The sequence below is a fragment of the Carassius auratus genome, chromosome 9 (assembly GCF_003368295.1).
Source record: "Carassius auratus strain Wakin chromosome 9, ASM336829v1, whole genome shotgun sequence".
NCBI lineage: Eukaryota > Metazoa > Chordata > Actinopteri > Cypriniformes > Cyprinidae > Carassius > Carassius auratus.
In genome coordinates, this window is record NC_039251.1 from 15843522 (window position 1) to 15863253 (window position 19732).

General features: G+C 38.2%; 1 pseudogene; it reads right to left on the minus strand.

Annotated features, from left to right (window-relative positions):
* Window positions 1-2035: 2035 nt before the first annotated feature.
* Window positions 2036-17766, minus strand: LOC113108501 (uncharacterized; annotated as a pseudogene).
* Between the last annotated feature and the right edge of the window lie 1966 nt (window positions 17767-19732).

Here is a 19732-nt window from a genome sequence, read left to right on the forward strand (position 1 = left end):
CCTGTTTTGTGGCTTTTTGTCCAGTTGAGACATCAAGACATTTTCTTGATGTTAAACTATAAGTATTACATTTGACACACACCTATGCTCATTGATTTGTTAGATTGGGTTTCATAACCAAGCACTTTTCTGGAATGTAACAGTTCAAATCACATTATACCATACCATATCTTGCCAAGGTGTACATGTGTCAAACTGTTTAGTTCAATGCCGTAAAAACATATTCAATCTTTAAATCATCTAGTGGTTTCCTTTAACCACTGGTTTGCTGTGTGTACATATTTATACTTTCATGTATTTTAGTTCATCCAGTAATTATCATTTACTCAACCTCAATGTCACTCCAAACCTGTCCGACTTATTTTCTTCTTGGGAACAATATTTTTTTTGTCCATACAAAGTCAACCCCATTGACTTTAGTTATGTGGAAAAAATGACTGTAAACATCTTCAATATCTCTTATGTGATGCACAGTAGAACTTTAGGTTTGGAACTACGTGAGGAAGAGTAAATAATGATAGAATGCTAATTGTTTGATTATTACTTGAGATCAAAGTGATTTATTAGTGCAAATTTGACCACTGGTTTATCACTTCTGCTTTTCGGTTCATATGTTTCTTTCCTTTTGTTCTGGCTCTTATGTTGTTATGCATGCTAAATCTGCAGATTGTGTCGTTTTGGGAAGAGCTATGGAAAGATAACACTAAAACCTTCTGAACAGATGTTTTCAAAGGACAAACTGACAACGCATTTGTATTCCTTTGTAAAGGTTTATGGCAACCTTTATGTTTCTCCCTATTTAGTTTGTGGATTCTTAGTGCATTTACGTTTTTTATTGCTCTTCTTGTTGTGGCTTTTTTGTGGGTGCATGTTTTATCTGCTCTTTCAGTGTTTTTTGGGGGCTTTTACTTAAAATGGTAAAAAAGAAATTCTCTGCAATAATGCTTTGTATTCTTTGTTTCTCCCCAAAGACAGATTTCTCAGAGAGAGATTTCTTATCTTTTCTGAGTATTTGAAGTTGAAATGCCTATGTTCATGTGGTGGTTCAACTTTCCACTGGAAAACCATTTGCTTGTTCACTAATGTTATATAATAAAGATTCACACTGGGAATAATGTTCTCAGAAAATATGGAATCAGTTGAGAGAGAAGGATACTTTCATTTTTAATTGTAATTCACAATATTTTACACACACACACACACACAAAAACAATATTAAATTAGGATTTTTAAGAATGGAAAAAAGTATTTAACAGCTGGATTGGTCTCAGTCTCTGGATTGGTCTCAGCTCTGGCAGGTTCAATTCTTTTCATTGTGTAATGTGGAAGCTACAGTATGATATATTTAACAGTATCAGTGCCATTGGAATAAATGGTAAATATTCATGTTGAAACCTAAACACCTAAATCCAGTGACCGTGACAATTTGTACCCATCACTATTGAGTTTATACATACAGAGAGACCAGAATGAATGTGATTGATTGCTATTGCTGAAGTCAACTGTGGTTCTTTTTCTCTTAAAGCTAAAACAAGCTTTAAAACAAAGTACAGTAAAGCTTTGTAAACTGCAGAACAATGTCCTCGCTCCAGTTTTAGGACTATCGTGTTAAAGTGCATCAAACAAAAACAGTTAACATTTAATGAGTTTTCATAAAGCACAGTCTGTATATCAATGGGAAGCCAGAATATAATAGCAGCTACTGAAAAATGATACATCTGTTTCTCAATTTGACAGAAGGCCTGATTCGTAGGTAAAAGTAGAGGAAAAACTTGAAGAAAATAGTACTTAGGACTCATTCAGTATCAAAGAAACAAAGGCACATATTTCCTCCCCCTCAGAGATCACAAAGAAAACAAAAATTTTAATTATATGCTTCAGAATTTTGGGGGGAAACATCCAACTGACAGTTTTCAATTTAAAGTACGTATTGCCACAGATGGTTTCAGCACAACCTTTAATGTGGCAATGATAATACATGGTGCTACACCCTCATTAGACTGTGGAGAAAACATACCAAAACATTTTGCTTACATCACTGATCACAAGAATATGGCTACCTGTGAATAAAAACAGCTTGACTGCTGCTACATAATACAATAAAGATTATTGCTGTTTTGTAAACCAGCACAGTGATACAAAAATGAGAACTGCTCCTGATTGGCAGTGGGAATAGATGCTAACGGAAGAGAGAGAGAGGGGAAAAGGGAATTACAATGATCTGAAAACAAAACAGCTTTACCTCAGTCTTCACACTAAACACAGGTTTCCATAGGTTTCTGTTGTGCATACTAAAAAGTCCACATAAAGTCCATCCAATAACAAACATGTTCCTTCGTGCTTATCACAAATACCACTTTTCTTCTCAGTAGAAAACTGGTTGTACAATCAGTGTTTTACAAGTGCAGCAGTGAGGCGCCTAACAAGGCCCTCATTTTGGTATGCCAAAGGGCATTACTTTTTGCTTGACAGTGGGTTTTTCCTCTTCCCAAATGTCATTTACTTGCTTTCCACTCATACAAAGTGCCCTCCTGCAGTCTATATTAATTTCCAGTCAAATCACAGTAAAACCTTGCAATTTAAAAGTCCATTGGTGGAGAACCTAAGTATCTACTTAGATACGGTTCCTCCACACAAATACTGTTTGCTCAACAAAATATTGATTTTTTTTTCCCAGTTATTATTTACATCAAAGTTATACTGGGAAGGGATGTGTCGCTGAGGGCTCAGTCTCAAGACCGGCTCTGGGTCGTGTTAATCATGATATTAGGGAGTGCGTTGCGTCTCTTTCTCCAGGATCCCAAATCACAAGCGTATCTCTTGATCTGACGAAACCATTGCTGAGTGCGAGGTTTGTCGGAGGCACGGAAAACTAAGGCCTCGCGTCGGATGTCCAGCACCTCGAAGGTGTCTTCACAGTCGGTGTCGGCGGATACCACACAGTTTGCCAGATGGATTGGCTCCCGTAACACAGTGAACTTCCCGCTGCTCTTGTCCTTGATGAGCACCAGTACACCGTCCTGCACCGTCTCTAAGGTCTCCAGACTCCCTTCAGTCACCGTGTCTGTATTGCGCAGGGTGCGTACCATGAGTAAACTCTGAATGTTCTGGAATTTGAGGGATTTGCTCCCCTTCTTAAGCCACTGTCCATCGGCGGGCTGCGCCAGTTGAAGTGGCCCCTCCATGATGAAGCGTGTGCTCTCTCGTGTCCAGCCCACCGTCTTCATCGATAGCTCTCTCATCTCAATGTTAATGACTTCTCGGTTCTTGCGACTGTCGCGTCGGAAAGAGCGCAAGGACCATGTGGCGGTTCCCTCCTGTTTGGTCTTCATGTTGATGTGCTCTAGATGGGACTCCACGCGGCTCTTGGCCTCTTTTAAGCGGGAGTAGTCTGGGTGACATTCGTTGGTGACCTTGCTAATGCGACTTAACAGTAATGGGTACTTGGTCACACGCTGAAGTGGCGCCATGAGGAAAGAGCGCAGGTTCATGCGTCTGAGTGCTGTGTTGTCATTCTGGGACACGTCGAGGAATATCCTGAGGGATGTAAAGGAGTAAACTTTCATATACTTTCAACTTGAGTCACATATTGTATTGAACATTGTGAGTATACATTTTTGGTGCTGATTTAAGTATGTCATAAAGTTAACTAGCTAGTTTATGAAATTATGGCTTAATAATAATTTCTAGTTATTGCGAAATAAAAACTTGATTTTGGCAACAAAAAAAGAGCACTTTACTAATTACAACCCACAGATCATAACAAACAGCAACTTTTAAAAAATTAGCCTTCCCATTATTGCCATTATATTGTTCATTCAAACTGATTTGCGAAGGCACACGAAACAAGTGACGGGATATAACGCATGAACCAATCACCAACGAACAAAACCAGCCATGGTTCTTAATGGTGAAGCTAGTGAAATATTAAGTGCATAGTGCATGTACAATCCTGAAAGATTATATTTGAAAAGACCTACTAACTGATGCTTAACTACCTTTATTTGTAACACTGAATGAGCAGTTTATGATATATTATGTGTACCTAAGAAGCTCTTTTTCTTTCTCCAGTGTGTTGAGCATGTTCACAGATGTGGACTGCTGCAGGCAGTAGGTCTGAAACGCTGGAAGCATGTTGACAAACTCCAAGAAGATTTCCCCAATGCACACACTCTGCAGGTCCTCATCGCCCTGTGGGGAGACAGTCACAGTTTAGGTTTACCATTGCCATTACGTTTTTTGAGCAGGCATTACTCCAGTCTTCAGTGATGCATAATCACTCAGAAATCATTCTAAAATGCTGATCTGGTGCTCAAGAATCATTTCTTATTATCAGTGTTGAAAACAGTTTTTTTTTTCAGGATTACAGGAATATTAAATGAATAACATCGCATTTATATATATATATATATACATATCCTAAAAAAAATTATGACAATGGGAAAATTGGGCCCCATGCCCAAAACAGTTGAGAACCATAGGTCTAATGATTTCCGAAAATTCCCCAGAATTTTAGTAATCAGTAGATTCTGGAACTGACACTTTTGTCATGTTAATGTTGAAATGGCCACATACTGGCCTGGCAAAAAGTCAGTCCATCACTAGCGCTCAGTACCTGATCAAAAGCCTGATCGATGCTGTCCTGCAGGTGCTCTGTGAACTTGTCGTTGACATCAATGAGCTCTTGAACATTGCTGAAGACCACGGCCAGCTGCTCTGCAGTGAGCAGACCTGCACTCTGCATGGGGCAGTAAAACTCTTCCTTGATGATGCGCAGGTCCTCTCCATAACTCGACTCAGTGTTGAGAAACTCTAGGATGGCCTCTTTGCGCTCTGTGCGTAGCTTGGAGCAGCGTTCACACATGCCTTCCTCGCGGGCCCCCTCTTTGTGTCCACAGTCGGGACAGGGCTGCTGAGCGTCCCAGGCCCTGAGGGACGGCAAGGGTCTCCTCCAGCCCCGAGCCAATCCAGGGCCGATGCCGCTGTCCACACGTTCTACCTCGGCTCCGGCACTGTGGCGGATGCGACGGGGCTCTTCCTCATCTTCACGCTCATCATTCAAGCCTACGACACCACTGTCTGCGCTCAGGCTGCTGATGGTACTCCAGCGGTGCTGTGCTGAGCGCCTCACACCCAGGCCCCTGCTCCTCTCCTCACCTCTGGGCTCTGAGCGGCCCCTGGCTGAGCCTGGCACTGATGACAAACAACAAACAGGGTCAGCTCGCAGAATTTAACAACACTAGTTACATTAATAACATACAGATAATCCAAAAAGTCTAATAAAACTGTAAAAAAAATAATTAAATGTTAGTTTTAAAATGACTTGCATTGGGAGAGTAGAGGTAAAACAAAAAGAGACCAGAAAAATTTACTTAAATATTTTAATATTTAAGACAATACATTTGAGGTGTTCTGAACTTTAAAACATTCCCATGAATTTACCATGGCAGAGGTAGATTTACACAGAGTAAAAATTTTTTTTTAAATACTCTTAGTATACACTACCATTCGAAAGTTTGGGTTCAGTAAGATCTTTTAATGAAGTGATACAGCAGTTTATTTGATAAAAAACTGTAAAACATTATTACAGTTTAAAATGCTATTTTATTTTAATACATTTTGTTAAAAAAATTAATTTATTCCTATGAAAAAAATTCATTTTCAGCAGCCCTTACTCCAGTCTTCAGTGTCACATGAACCTTGAGAAAACATTTTAATATGTTTTTTTGCTGCTCAAACATTTCTTATTTTTATCATCATTGTTGAAAACATTTGTGCTGCTTAGTATTTCTGTGGAAACCGAGATACATTTGTTGCTGTTCAAGTGAACAGCATTTATTTTGAATTATTTAGTAAAAATGTCTTTACTGGCTTTGTCGTTAATTTAATGTATCCATGCAGAGTAAAAATATTACTTTCTTTCTTAAAAAAAAAAGAATGACCCAAAACATTTGAAGAGTAGCGTAAATAGCCTCTTGTTTACACTAACAGGTAAAACACCTGAGAAATGGTAAATAGAAACTGCCAAATGATCAAGCTATAATAACAAAAATTACATATATGATGATAAATCAATACTTTTTTAAATCTATACTTAAGAATGAAAATGTAAGAAAGTTCCTTTTTAAACTTCTATAACAAATTATCTTGTTTGAAATAGAATAATATAACTGCTCAAAATAATAAGGACTGTAATCTATCACTATTTCTTTAGTTCTACATGATTATCGAAATCCTAAAATAGACAGAAACAGTTAAATATTGTAATATTTTGTAATACCAATACATTTAAAAACAACAAATAATGAAAAATATCCAATATGGTGCTGATACAGTATACTGTGCACCCCTTATTTGATACTAGAGATGTACATGCCTTTACATCTAAAAACCGCTGTGGTGCAGAAACATAAAAGCAGTCCTCAGGGTAGAGGTCATGCATGTGACGAACCTACAGTAAGAGCCACCAGTAAGGCCAGGTTTTAGTAAAAAAAAAAAAAAAAAGCAGAGTCTAGTAATAACAACTAAAGTGATACCCTTGGGTTATAGACAAGCAGGCCTAAAAAGGGTTTTTTAAATGAAGTATTGTCAGTTCAAATCTAGGACACGAGTGAAGTTTACTTACAGCAAGAACTGTGAGCAAAGCTTAGTGCAGCTGAAAGAGTCTTACCACTGTCCCTGTCTCTGCGGTGAATGTGCAAGCGTGCCGCAGCAGCGATCTTCATCTCCAGCTGCTTACGCTTGGTGGCGTCTGCAGGCATGGGGTCGCTGTAGTGGGGCCTCAGACGACACTCACGCTGGGCCCTCACTGACTCAGCCAGCTCATAGGCCGCGTCCGAGCTGGAGCGTCTGCAGCCCGCCCCAGAAACCTGCTGATAGGATGGAGATCTGTCAATCAACAGTGCACATGGCAGAGCACTGGTCTGAAATGTGTGTGTGTGTGTGTGTGTGTGTGAGGGGAGAGTTTAACTGTGTAAAACCTCAATGAAGGCAGATTTGATCCCTAAGCACATATGAGAATATGGAACCACTAACTGTTTCAGACATCGATCAGAGTCACTGCATTACCGTACATCCAGAGGGTGTAACATTACCAAAGCTTTTAATATATTGTGGTGGTAAGTGGAAAATTCTTCGCTGTGGCTTTTCATGCCCATTTACGGTTTATTAAAAAGTCTACTGACAGACTCCAAAGACATCAAATTCATCTCTTTTCTCAATAGAAATAATTCGGAAACCCAGCTTTCTTTTAAAACTGGCCTGTCAGATGGTTTAAAGTCACTATTAATAGTACGGTTCATACATAATTGGAAATTGGTAATCATTCACTCAACCCCATGTTGCTCCCAAACCTGTATGACTTACTTTTCTGTGGAATATAAAATATGACATTTTGAGAAAAGTCTCAGTGTTTTTTGTCCATAAAATGGTAGTCAATGGTAAACAAAACAGTTTAGTTACCAACATTCCTCGAAATATCTTTCATGTTACGCAGAACAAAGTCAGACCTCATTTTCCTAACCCTTCCTAATCTTATTGTTAATAACATGCCTACAGATGCTATTTCAAATAAAAAAATTGGGTCCCACTTTATAATAAGTGTCCTTAAGTGCTATGTACTTACATTTAAATTAATCATTTGGAACAGTGCACTTATTCTGTACATACACTGTACTTATATTTCAAAAATAACACCTGCACACCTGCATTTAATTAAATCAGTAATTAATTTCTGTAATTACATTTATAATTATGCTGTTGACACACCCTTAAATGCACTCATATCATCTGTCCCTCATATCCCACCTCAATAGCAGCAGAAGTGTTTTGCAGTACAATATGAGCACAATAAGTACATTGTGGTTATTTTTGACGTAAGTACATAGTAGTTAAGGCCCTTTATCAAAGTCTGACCAAAATTTGTCTTTGTAAATAATATTTCATAAAAAAAAAACAAACAAAAAAACAACAACCTTGGAACAACTATTAACTACAGAGAGAAACTACAAAAAGAAATAGCTACACTCCTCACACAACTGTCATTTTTGGCTAAAATCACCAAGATCTATTTGAATGATCCCTGCAAATAACTAAGATTTTTTTGTGATCCAATTTATTTCACTCTTAACTCCGTCACATTGTCGATATCAAATGTGTTGACTTTAAAGGCACTCAGACTGACTACATCTGCCTCAACTGACACAACTGATAACCTTTCACCTTTTAAACATCTGCAATTCCAAAACGGCATTTCTAAGTCAGTAATATTGTGTTTCAAATGCATCTGCTATAAACACATCTATGGCCTAAAACTCTCAAAAGGTCGCTCAACAACATTAGGTTCTCAAGTGTTAGCGATGCACAAGAAACAAGACACGGTGGCTTCAGGTGACGTACAGAATTATTAATAAGGCAGCTGTTATCTTAATTAAAGACAGAGAAATGCAGAAGCGGAAGAAGCATCTGTGCACAACAGCTGACCAATGAATCATAGGAACATTACGCATGAATGCCAGCATTCCTCGATTTCACCCTTAACCTTAAAAAACATACAGCCAGTCGTATGGCGTGAATGAATGTGGCGCAATGAAGAGCTGGCCGGCATCTCAAGCAGCAGAGAGCATCAACACACAACCTGACATAGAGAAAATAAGAAATGTAAAGCAGTTACCAACATGAAACCTGGCTCTAATCCTCCCTGCGTGTTGCTCTTAGCTGCAGCTCTGTGCGCTCCGCTGCATGTCTGCAGTCGCCTCTACCGTGCAGATTCCTCTGCAACCTCATCTTCCCATGCACCCTGATCACATTCCCGTATATGCACGACAGCCGCCGCTGTCCTCATTCAGAGGTGATAATAACCAGAGGTGTGCATGAGACAGCAGCATTCCTTACGCATTCTGTTGCCGCTTTGCCCCGTTGTCCCACGGGCTCGGTGCAAGCCTCCTCTCCGCAGGCCGATGTTGTCATGGCAACGTGGGCAGACTGATGGCTGGGCTGGGGAGCGGTGATGTCAGTGACGTCATTCTGCTCACGCGACAATCGCACGGAAGTCTCGGCTGCAATCTCTGCACTGCAGCTGGAGCAGCGAGGGAGAGAGAACACAAAGGGAGGAAACTAGGAGTGTTAAATTGGAATTACAAGTCCTGATTCTCTGCTCCTTCACGTGCCGTGCTGTAAACCCCCATCCCCCTAGAGAGGACTGGTGCCCCCCAGACCAGAGGGGCTCACGGAGGACAGCAATTAGACACATCAATTCACATTAAAACCTGAACTCTTCACTGCAAGGCTCCGAATCGGAAACAAGCTAAATCAATCTTTTAGATTTCTTTGTGTGTGTGTCAAGTAGAAAAGGAGCTTATGTATCCATGGATGAGTAAATAACAGCACATAACAGACAGGCAAACTTTGGTGTAGTTTTTGTTGTTTTAAGCTTACATATTTTGTATTGTTTTTTTTCTTCTTCTTGTCATTCTCAGTGTGCACTCAATATGCTACTAGATTAACAAATGGGGTAAAAAAAATCTTATATTATTTTGCTTTAAAGGTAAATGTAACAGTTTGGGGTAAGTACATTTTTAGTTTTGAAAGAAATTATTACTTGTATTTAGCAAGGATGCATTAAATTGATAAAAGTGACATTTATAATGTTACAGAAAATTGCAGTTTCAAATAAATGCTGGGACTAAAAAAGTTTTTTTTTTTTTTATGATCTGTTATAAGGTCTTAATTGCCTCTTCCACATCATTTCCATGTCCTTTGATGCTTTAGTTCCTCAGAATCTGAAAGCTTCGCTCATCACTGTCATAGACGCCATCTGAGAATATTGCTGACAGCACAGCCATGAGCTCTGATGCATTCAAAAGAAAACACAAAGACAAAGAAGCCATGACATCTCACTAGGAAAAGGAGAATCACAAAACGCTGATGTCAATAGCTTGTGCACATCAAATAGCATTTTTCATTTCAACAATAAAATGTGCAAGAGTTCATTCACAAACCTGTAGCCGTGAACTGCCAGTAATTAATACAACGCACTTAAAGTGGCAATAAAACCAATGTCTTTCACACGTGAAAGAAACTGTCATTAAAGCAATGCAGATATATTATGTGTCATTTCAGGAGTCCTGTCTGTGGCCATTAATTGGATTTTTGGTTTATTAAGATAAATAAAGGTGTATAAAAACTTGTATTCCAATGTACTGACAGGTTTTTATAATAGCACTTTTAGGATGATGTTCTATTATTTATTTAAAGGTCTTGTCCACCTACACTGTAAAAAATAAGTGTAATTTTAACTGTAAAATTTTGTAAAAACGCTACGAAAAAAAACTGATAATAGGTTAACAGTAAGTTCCCGTACTATATACAGGGAAAAACTGTAAAAGATCTAACAAAGCATTTAATGTAAATTTACAGTAAAATTCTGTTAATTATACAGCTTTTAGAAGTAAAAAAAGAACAAATCAATGTATAATTTACAGTCTAAAACTGTAAACTGATATTCCCAGAATTCCCTGCGTGACACTCCACGTTTGAAAGTATTTTGTTTAAATAATCATGTTTTTAAATAGTTCTTGTTATCAGTTATGTACATTTGAGCTTTATGTTACATCTTCTGTTGCTTAATGAAAGTTTTTTGCATTATTTAAGTATCACATGTGTTACCATGATGGTGTTTTGTGTTTCCATAAATGTGCACCTTCTATATGTAAATATATACTTCTGCTTGTGGTGAAGCTACTTGTGATGAGCTTTGATACTTCATGTGGCTTTCTCTTATACAGTACCATCTTTATTATTATGGTGGTTGTCAGTATTTTCAAGGTACAAAACAGATTTAATTTTGTGTGTTGTTGAATTTACTGGTTTATATTCACATTTTCTTGTTTGTAAATTACAGCTTTATATTGTAAAATTAACAGTTTTTGACGTAAATGTGTTTACAGTTTTCTGTATTTTTACAAAATTATTCTGGCAACCACAGCTGCCAAAAAGTTTTTGTAAAAACAACAAGAAATTTTTTACAGTGTATACTAACTCAACTCCTCATCAAAAAAAAAAAAATCATATCAGGACAATAAGCTCTCCTGAAATGTGCTCATCCATTCAAGGCAATACAATAAAGTGACTGTAAGCTTAAATAAGAACATTGCTTTGTGACTTGTTCTTTTTTCTTCTATCAAGCAGACAATAAAAGAAAATAACTACATATAAGTTTCATAAAAAAGACCTGGAAGCCTCGGGCTGCTCTGTAGTAAAGGAATACCCTCACTTGAGGCACTACGGGACAGCTGGGATATTGGATGTTATATTTAGATGCTTCACAGCCTGGATTGAACTCCTGTCCTGGAGGAACATAACAGTAGAGAAAGGCTCTGTAATGTCGAAAAGCTTCTGACGCACCAGCAGTTAAGCTCTCTACCATGTCTGGAGCAAAAGCGCCTGAAGGAAAATCTATACAGATTTATGCATCCATGCTAAATTTGAGAAGACTGTCAGGGCCAGAGTTATGTGCTGTTATGTTATTCAAATTCCTGTCCAGTTCGCATATTTTAGGCTTGTGTGAAATTTGTGTGTTCAAAACTTGCTGTTGGTGGAAAGGTGTGAACCATGTTTTCCATTCTTAATATAGCTAAACTGCTAATCACCATATAATATGTCACTATATGCAAATATCACATCTGCTACTGTGTACTTGGCATAAATGAAGACATTAAGAGTCACATCAATGATAGTACATTCACTCTGTTTCTCTGTATACAAGCTGTGCAGAGATTCTGGAATAAATCAATAACACAAATACTGATGCAAACGATGCTTGAGCTGCTGTGGGATTTATTTTCACAGTTAACAAGCAAACCTGATTACCATGAGATACACTGATCCAGATGATGTCCATTTTCCCCATTCAACCGCTGAATGATTGGGATGCACAATAACAATGTGGTATCAAAATATTGGCTTATAGAGATTCTTTTATTAATTGGTAATGGTTAATATCGGATATATACTGATTTATATTTAATATATTTTTCTATTTTTACATTTAAATTCCCTTTTCCATTATCCACTGACACTCAGTTAATCTTTAAAAACACAAATACTTTAAGAACACCGCAATGTTAAATCTTTAGCATATTAATTTACTTTTTTTATTTTGTTTGTTACATTTTAATATTGTGGTACCTTAAACCACTTAAAAATATTGATTTACATTTTTCTTTTATTTATAATTAATTATAAAAATACAAATGAATTTTGATGTCCAACATTCGTCGGTTGTCAGCCCAATTTTAATATCATGGGAGACCCGGATTTAAATTCACCTTATTCTCTCACTACTTCCATAGGTACTATGCCCATCAACTCACCTTTTTTTAATAAGGTCCAGGGCAGATCCCAGTAAGCCATCCCTCATTTTGTAGATTTTGGCTCCATAGCTGGAAAGGTCTGTTCCGTCCAGAAGGATTGCCGGGCAGCAGCTGGATGGGCCATCACCACTCTCCCTGCGGGGCGGGAAGGGGAGAACAGCTACATCTGTGGCCCCAGGGCCTGCTGGGCCCTTTGTCTCCTTGCCTCTTCCTGTAGCAGCTTGAGGGTGTAATGGAGAGCGAGCCACTGGGCCTGTGCAGATGGGTCCTCCTGGGACCTCTGCGGTGGAACTGGGCTCAGACATATCCGCTTCGCAGTGGTTCGAATCCAGAGCTGTGTTGATGTCAATGTCTCTCCTTTCAGCACTTTGCGTTTCCTCTGTCTGTATTCTTTCCTCTCTATGCTTGTCGTTACTCTCCATTTCAGAGGACCTGTGGTTTTTAATGGCCTCCTTTTGTCTCATTCTCTTAAACTCCTCAAATGTAGGTATGTGCAAGCGGCCTATCGGGGGTCTTTTCCTTTCAGGGGTTGACTGGGCGGAGTTAGTGCAGATGGGATCTGCCGTATGAGCTTTACTCATGGTACTAGACTCCTGTCTAGAGTTCAGTGCCAAGTTAGGGGTGCTTCGTTGCCTTCGGAGCTGCAGCCGTCGGAGTGCTTCCTGTTTGATCTCCTCGGGACTGGTGATTGCGACGGGCACTTAACTCCTGCTGTCCATGCCTGTGCAATGATGGCCGAACCGCTACATCCTGATCACATGGATACAGCGGAGAAGGTGCATTACCAAGCACAGGACGCAAGGGCTTGTGAGGCTCCATCACACGTGTGCTCTGGAGCCGCAGCTTGTCTCGAAGACCCTTCCGAGCATTTCCGTTCATGCTCCAGTCCTCAACCGCAGGTAAAAGCCATTGTGGGAAGAGCGGTATATCCTTCCTCACCACTCCTCGGCGGCCATAGATTGCCATGCCGTCATGGGAAGGCATTAAGCCGTAAACCTGTGGTTCCTGAGGAGGTCCGTCGTACCAGTGGCTGCTTGAAGTGCAGTGAAGTATTAACTCACTGTCCACAATTCTGTAAGGATACGCACTGGGATCTGACACGGCAGCCCAGTGCAGGTTTTCCAGACTGCGGTAAAGCCGGGTGCCACCAGTGTTCATGCAGCCCTGTGGAAAGCGCATCGGCCCGTAGCCAGACTGGCCATCAGGCTGTTTAAGGGGATGCATACTGCTGGTGGAGCAGTAGACCCCCAGGTTGCTGAGCAGGCCATTGTTGTTGTTGCAGTGGCCCGGAGCTACATCCTGGGCTGGGAAGGGGGGCACGCCATGATGAGGGTAAGCAGACAGCGGGGAGCTGAGAACAGACAGGTCCATGCTGCAGCCTGCAGGAGAGCCTGCTGGGGAGTAATCACATTGTGGGGCTTTCACATCCGGCATGGCCACAGAAAACACTGCCATATTCCAGAAAGGCGCATTGGGATCACAGCCCTGCAGAAATGCACAGACAAGGCTTTGAAATAATGTCGGCAGAACAATTTTATATGTTTGAACATCAGTAATTCTAACAATATTTGGTAACACTTTAGTATAGGGAGTAGGGACCAATTCTCACTATTAACTATTTGCTTATTAACATGCCTACTATTAACATATTGGTTTTTCATTAATTCTTGCAAAGTATTTATTCTGCTTGACCATATTCTACATCCCTAATCCTATTAGTAAGCAGCACATTAAGAGATTATTGAGGCAAAAGTCATAGTTAATGGTAAATAGCAAAGAATGGTTAATATTTAATGGTTAATAGTTAATGGTTAATAGCTAGATTTAGACCTTAAATAAAGTGTGACCCAACATTCTAATTAGAAAAATATACATTATTACTAGGGGTGTGATCCTATGTGTCTCACGAGGCGAGAAGGTGATGATATCCTCATGCAGACCTTTTAGATCTATTTTACATTACACTGGCCCTTTCAACAGTGGTATTATATAAGATATTATGTTCACATTAGGAAAGTGGCCGCATGAAAGGTGGGAAAATTACGCACTGTAGTCTTTATCCAGTCATAAAAACAGAATTCACAATTTAACACGGAATGTCACGGGATTTGTCACATTTTGAATTAATTAATCAAAAGTAGGCCATTACATCAAATAAAGATATGGACTAGTATCTGTAAATATAAAGCTGCAAAAGTTGATTAAAATATGAATCATGCATATTCAGCCGGTCTCTGTTAATGAAGGGCGCAGACGAACAGTTTCATTTGCTACGCACACACTGAAGCACGCGTGATGTATACTACTATAACTACTACTAAATTTAAACAAACGTAATCTTTTTTTTAATCACACAAGATTTCTTCCATGTTTAATTGTAGTAGTAAATCCCCATTTATTTGGCAAAAAAAAAAATTTTTGCTTAATTTTCAATAAGTACAAGATAAATGATGAAATGAATGTTTTATGCCATCATTTAATAACCAGAAAAATGTAAATACACAACACAGAATTCCTGAGGAAAAAAAAAATCATAAGGCTACTTTAAGAAACCATAAAATTAATAAATTAAGTTGTTTTATGCATTAAAATAGTTAGACATGCTAAAACAGAATTTAGTAACAATAAAGAATATGAATAATATAATAAAATTTCACAGGGCCCTAAACGTGATTTTTGTTAAACGCTTAATAAATTGATTTGAAAATGTATAAGTTTCATCATTTTAATTAATTAGACTTGACTACTAAAAAGGAGTTGAGAAAAATTTAAACAGAAAAAAAAACAATCCAGAAAAATTTAAACGAAAAAAGAAAGGAATTTGAAAAAAAAAGAAATTTAGGGGGAAAAAATAGATTTCGTAGCCCTCAGCCTTGCCGCGTCCCCCAGTTTGGGAACCACTGCTTTATTTGTTTAAATGAATACATTAATTGTGTTTATATATATAATTTTTTTCTTTTTCTTTTTTATTATTATTTTTATTATTAAAGTGGAAATCAGTTTGCTAAATAATAAACTTGACTGACTGCTTCACTTCCACTTTAAAAGGATATTTGTGTTGTTAATTTTTATTTATACTATTTATAATTTTGTGCAATTACTTGTCTGTCAGTTGAGTTTGTGACAAAACCTTTTGCAGTGTTTATATGTTGTTTATACCTGCATAAAATGTATTAAAATAGATGTTTGCATTTGATTTCAAAATGCACCTACATTTTTTGGCATTTTTCAGTTGAATAAAAGACAATTTTCCCTTATATATTTCATCATTGAGGATTTCTTTAAAAAAGTTTTAAAATCTCGTCTTGTGGGATAAGTGTCTCGTCACACCTGTAAAGTAAACATTTTTGGCTTTTAAATTCTTTAATTTCTTTTGGCTTTTAAACATTTAAATTTTTTTGGCTTTAGTACAATCGCATTTAAAAATTATAGTTTAGCATTTTGAAAGATGTTATTTAACTTTTCTTACACAGCATAAATGGGTCTTTATTGTTTATAATTGACTGCTGTGATAAAAAAAAATATATAAAAAACTAATTAAACTGGCATACTGTTTCTTCATGTTTTGGCCAAAAAATATATAAATAAATAAATAAATAATCAAAATATGTAAGAAATATATTCCACTGATAATCCTTGGGCATATGTAAGCAACTGAGGATTTTAAAATACCAGATAAAATCTAAAATTACCTCAGGCTCAAAATTAATCATGAGGATGTGCTTCCGAGGATTAGTGCACATGATTCCGAGAATGCAAAATTACTTCCTTGAAACATTGACCGTATGTAACATTTGCTTGTTATGCTAATGGCTTGTATGTAAGGGATTCAGTTGCTCACTTGTATAAGCAGCAACCCCACAGACAGACTTCACTAACCCAATAAAAGTGCACTAAAATGGTGCAAAAATGAAATTCACCAACTACACTTTAAAAAAATACTGGGTTAAATATGGACAAACCCAGCATTTAGGTTGTTTTCAGCCCACGGTTGGGTTAAATATTAAACACAACCTTCTGGCTAGTAACCCAATCGCTGAGTTTGTCCATATTTTACCCAGCACTGTGTTGTATTTAACCCAGAATTTTTAGAGTGTACATTTCTCATATATTTAAAAACTGTACAAAGCTACCAATATTCCTCTTGATGTTGCTTTTGCATACTATCTAAATCACATCAAATGACCCTTCCAAAGACAAAACTAAGCTAAAACTAAGTATCACAGTTCGATAACCACTACAGTAATTGTAATACTCATCATGCATAGTCCCTATGACTTATATAATCAAATTCATATTCTAAAAATAGCTTGTTCTTTTATACAAATCAAATGGTGTGGTGGTGGGGGGTTATGTCGGGAATTAAATACATTAAACAGAGAGGGAGGAAAATCAGAAGGGACAGTAATGAAGAGAGCCACAACACTCGCCCGGGGCTCTTATTCCACTAATCAGATGAGAACCGTGGATTAGCAAGGAGAGCGCTTCTCTTTCAGTAATTAGTACAAATTGCCTTGCTTTGGGCTGTATTAATATCCAGCCATAATCTACAACAGAAATCAGGGTCAAGCCAGGAGTTACAAAAGAACATGTCACAATAATTCCGGGCAGCAGAGTCAGGACAAATCCATCTAGATGAATATTCATCTTCTTCACATTGCCTGTCAGAGAACAACAATGGCATTGCGATTAGATTGAAAAAGGCGGGAAACCAGCGATTTTAGGTGGGGGAAGCCCAGCACGTTCAGGTGTTCAATTAACGTTTGGAGCAATTTAATTAAAATGGAGCTATTGAAACCCCTCTGGTATTATCAAGCTAATTTCAACGCTCCATTTAGGAGATAAGAAGATTGAAAGCCCCCTTGTTTTTTGGTGAATTGTACAGTGGAGCGCTCGAGAGGATTTATCTCGACTAGACTCACTGTCTCAATAGCTCTGCCAGTGTTTTCTTTCGCTTGCGCTTGAAAACTGCTGACGTGTGAATAAACAGTCAATTAGCATAAGGAGCTTGTTTAATGAGCATGTGGCACAGGATCAGCTCACGCCGGGCCCACTATGTCCTCTCTGTGTGTGACAGACAGGCAGATGCTCCGTTTCCTTGAGCACAATTATTACAGACTCAAGAAAGCAAGAGCAGACAGTCCTTCACTGAGGCAAGAGCTTCATATCAAGCCAAAATACTAGAGATTCAATGACACTCAAACTTGAGGATTCATGGCAAACTAATCAGGTTCCCCGATTGATTTTACATTATGTACTTTATATATCTGGACTATATGGCTATACTTATATCTGCAGGTCCCTGTTAGAAATTGTGTATGTGCAATGATAGTCTTTTGTTGTGTTAGTCATAAAAACTTACCCCATTTTATTCAACTCTGTGCGTGCACCTTTACTCTGCTTGCTTTAGGCTCTCGTTCACAGGCTCTGAGCCAACAGAATCTCTTTTGGTTTGGATTAGAGGTAGACAAACCATCCACAACGCCAGACTGCTGAGACCTCAAGCACAGGCAGCTACAAAAGAAGAGAAAAACATCAATACAGATGTCCAAAAATAATACAAATCAATTTCTGGAACAAGCAAAGGATCCTGTAGTATTTCTAAGGATTTTGTCTTTCTGTTTTCTCTGAGAAAAAATGCACTCGCTTTGACTGAGGAAATTTTGTTAAGAAGATAAACACTGAATAAAACAGTCATCATTGGGGTTTCCTCTATATACACACACACACACAAACAAAAATATTAAAAACAAAAATTATATAGAGATTATTATAAATATTATAAAAACGTAATAATTTTCTAGCTTTCTAAGAAAGGTCTAAATATTTTCGTGAAGAAATCAATTATAATAACAATAAAAATGATAGTTTATAATATTTATAAACGAGTATTAACGCAACAAACTCAAAATATTCCAAATTGCATGTACTTCGACCTCCTGTGATTCAAGACTTGTTGGCTTTCCAGTTTTATCTCCCCTCGCCTCAATATCAGCCGGAGACCTTCTGGAAATAGTTCCAGTTGTGATAGTGGCATGTCAGGGAATGCAGTTTCAGTGATTTCTCATTACTGAGGAAGACACAGCTCGACCTCCACCAGGACGGAGTCAGGCTTCAGTCAATAAACACGTTCAGTTTCTCTTCTCCTTTACTCCATCATACTAATCGCAAGAGCCCTTGGTGTTTGACGAATGTCTGTCAGTATGTGGTCCAGCTGCTCACTAACACGTCTCAGAGTAACAAAACACTGAGGATTACAGCGGGACAGCCAAATAAGAAGAGGCACCTTTAGAGTTGTACTTGTCTTATGCATGCACAAACATTCCACGCAGTCACTTTAGTATGATTTATAACTAAATGACTCTTATGAGCGGTTCTTTTAATGAATCGTTCAAATTCTTCTCTGAATAAATTCGCTAATAGATAGATGAAAGCCAACACACAAATACACACTAAACACCTTTGTATAAAGAAGTGGCAATGCCTCATTATCACCTCATTTTGTCAGTTCCACCCAGTTCAATCCCTTGATAAAGAAAAAAACTAAAGAACTGTATCCACATCTATTCACTGCAGGTGCTTCTTACACTTCCTACACCTGCAAATGTGGAGTTTGTATTATTTTCCACTGAGCCGCTGCTGTAGTAAGGCTGCACATTGATCTATGAAGCCGGCTCCATAGGGAATCAAAGACTAAAAGGTCATATATTGATCATATCTGCAGGTTTGTGTGATAGCACAGCAGGGGTTTTTCTAGGTTTAGGGAGGAGAAAGACATGGAGCTCAGATGGAGATTCACAGTATGATTATTTTGCAGAAGACTGACCTCATGATTGGCTGTTGAGATTGATCTATTTCATCTGAGGTCACAATGGCCACAGTGGCAGATATCAACCTATTTCTAAACACTGGATTTGTGCTTCCACGAAAAGGATTTCCAAGCTGCTTCCAGGAGAAATTTCAGTGAAAGAGGGGGTCATATAAGTACACAGGTTAAATCTGCATGTTTGAGATGAATATACAGTAAGCTTTAGTTGAAATGGAGATGGTTTACGCCACGGGATGTGCTCGGATTAGTACCTGTTGGCGATTTTGCCTAATCCATCTGATCCTGTGGAAAGCTGATATGCGGGAAAGCTCAGGAAGGTCCAATAGCTATCGATCATTAGCTGCTTATCTCCAGTATCTTGCAGTAAGTCGACTAAAGGCTATATTTACAGTCACATTATCCATATTAGGATTTATGTTGTAAATCCTAAATGTGAATGAACTTGTAATGTATGATTTATAGGGATGTGATGATCGATACAGATATGTGATGATTCAAATCGTTGGGTTGTTAAATGAATCGAGATACAGTT